The sequence below is a fragment of the Triticum urartu genome, chromosome 3A (assembly GCF_056163025.1).
Source record: "Triticum urartu cultivar PI428250 chromosome 3A, HENAU_Tu73, whole genome shotgun sequence".
Classification (NCBI taxonomy): domain Eukaryota; kingdom Viridiplantae; phylum Streptophyta; class Magnoliopsida; order Poales; family Poaceae; genus Triticum; species Triticum urartu.
The window spans coordinates 381,608,197-381,610,755 of record NC_141875.1 but is presented as its reverse complement, the minus strand read 5'-3'; the positions used below and the strand labels follow the sequence as shown (position 1 = coordinate 381,610,755).

The following is a 2,559-nucleotide window of genomic DNA, read 5'->3' as shown; positions in this document are numbered from 1 at the left end:
ACTCTGAGCTATTTTTCTCTACAGGAGCGCGCACGCCATGGCGTGGGCGAGAAGCGGAAGGAGCTGGGCGCCTCTTGCCTTGTGGCCCTTGCGCACATGCAGTAGAGTGGCGGTACAAGTCCACACGCAGGTGGCGACCGGAGCATGAGCGAACGCGGGGGAAGCAGAGAAGCATGCGTCCATGGCGGCAGGGGACTTGGTCCAGAAACGGCAAACCGAGCAAAAAAGAGAAGAGCTCGATCACGTTGTACGTCGCTCGGCCGATCGAGATGTACCAGGCGATCCCCTACAGCGTTGGCCGACTGCCGGCGTGCCCACGACGGTCCGAGCAGGCCGAGGCCGAGGGCACGGCAGGCCAGGAGAGCAGGCTCGCGGCTCGCCGGCGCGGCGGCGAGGGGCGACGGCGGGGAGGCGGTGAGGAGGGCGGTGGCAGAGAGCCTGGTGCTAGTGGTGGGGAGGCATGGGTGCTGCCTCAGCCACATGGTGAAGCGGCTACTGCAGGGGCTCGGGGTGAACCCCGTCGTGCACGAGGTCGCCGACGAGGCCGAGCTCGCTGCGGCGGTGGCCGGGAACGCTGGAGGCGAGGCCGTCATCGCGCTGCCGGCGGTGTTCGTCAGTGGGAGGATCCTCGGTGGGCTCGATCGGCTCATGGCTGTGCACATCTCCGGCGAGCTCGTGCCCATACTCAAGGACGCCGGCGCGCTCAATAAGAGGCAATGGATATTGTCCCGTTACCAAAGGTGGTATGTTCCCTATCGAAACCATCATGCTTGTTATGAGAAGCTCTGGTTTGTGAGAAGCTTATATCTGAACCTGCCCCAAATGGGACAAAATTTTCACCATGGCATGTTGATGCAGCTCCATGATAGCATGCCGAGTTTCATGAATTTCAGACGAGTTTTGTATTTACTAGAATTTAAAAACTAGGCATCTGAACATTTTGTGGGCAATCAACAGCGCCATGGTGTTTGAATTTCATTCCCATCTCTTGCATGGGACCTAGAAATTCACCCAAGGACACACATGTGATTTTTCAACCAACTTTGGTGCATTGGAGCATGTGCTTGTAGTTCAAATTTGAACTATGCACCTACAATGCCTAGAAACCACAATTAATGTATAAAAAAGGCCAAATGAACCCCAAAAAATTCATTCCCATTTCTTCCATGGGACCTGAGCATGCACTGAAGGGCACAAATTTGTTTTTTCAACCAATTTGTATGCACCGAAGCATGTGCATGTAGTTTAATTTTGAATTGTGCACCTGAAATGGCTATAAAACCAGTTTAACATATGAATTGTCCAAACAAACCCTGAATAATTCCAATTCTATTATGACACAAATACAATTGCATGTTCACTGCAGATAAAAGGGTCTAGCAATTCAAACACCGTCCATTGCTGATGTGACCCCATTTTGTAATTCAAATCAAGTAGATCCCACACAGTTTATTCTCACCAACCTGTGAGATGTAGAACAAAATATCTTGCAGCACCGTCGGTGTACAGTACCCCTACGGCTTACGCAAGAAGGTGCACCGGCTACAGTCCACAGTCGGCGTGTGAAGCACACTACCTCGCTCCCCCAAAACTCCCGCCTCTGCATCCCTCTCTGCTTCAGTCCCTTGATTTAAATTTTCAGTTGCCCCAGCATTTTACTCCCGCCTCTGCATCCCTCTCTGCTTCAGTCCCTTGTTTTAAATTTTCAGTAGCCCCAGCATTTTACTCCCGCCTCTGCATCCCTCATAATCTCAAAAATATCTGCTCGACCTTGATCCAAATTTTTAGTAGCCCCTCCTTGTTACTCCCGCCTAGTAAAATTTTCAATTGCCGCAGTATTTCCTCAAACACAACCTCCGCTCACACAGACAGACACAACCCTTGAAACCATTGGTAAGCAGCCGCCATCGCCGACGCCTCCATCCTCAACCTCTGCCTGTGTGCTTGGGAGCTCGAGTAGCCAATGGCCAAAAAGAGGTTTATCGCGGCCTTTTCGCCCGACGCCGGTGAGGAGGCCGCCGAGATGTCCCCGTCGTCCTCCGCGGGCCCGATCCGCCGTCTCCGGTCCCCCGATCTGCCCACCACCGTGCCCCTACGCCGGTTCGAGGACTTCCCCGTCCTCCTCCGGACCCGGCAGCCAACAAAGTCCTACCTCGGGGTCCGACAGCGGCGGTGGGGGATGTGGGTCACCGAGATTATAGATTGAGAGACCCACACCCGCCGGTGGCTTAGTAGCTTGCACACGGTCGAGCTCGCGGCCATGGAGTAAGACCGCTGGCAGGTCCGCTACCACGGCGCGGTGGCTAGGCTCAATTTCCCCTTCAGCACACATCCGGTCCACCTTGTTCTGCCGGAGCCAGGGGTGGTGAGCTCGGCTATGGCGTGGGAGGACCGTGAGGCGTGGGAGCGTCTCGAGGCCGAGGCCGCCGATGAGGCCTACATGCAAGAGCTCCGCCGGTAGCACCCGGAGCTCGTGGAGGTGGAGCGGGCGATCTTTGCCGGTGCGGAGGGCAGCGAGGTTATCGCGCTCTACTTCGATGATGAGGTCGAAGGCGGCAA

The 2,559-nt window shown here is 55.4% G+C and overlaps 1 pseudogene; it reads left to right on the top strand.

Moving 5' to 3' along the window:
• The first annotated feature begins 269 nt into the window (after positions 1-269).
• LOC125546823 (monothiol glutaredoxin-S9-like) lies at positions 270-1,566 on the top strand (annotated as a pseudogene).
• Positions 1,567-2,559: the final 993 nt, after the last annotated feature.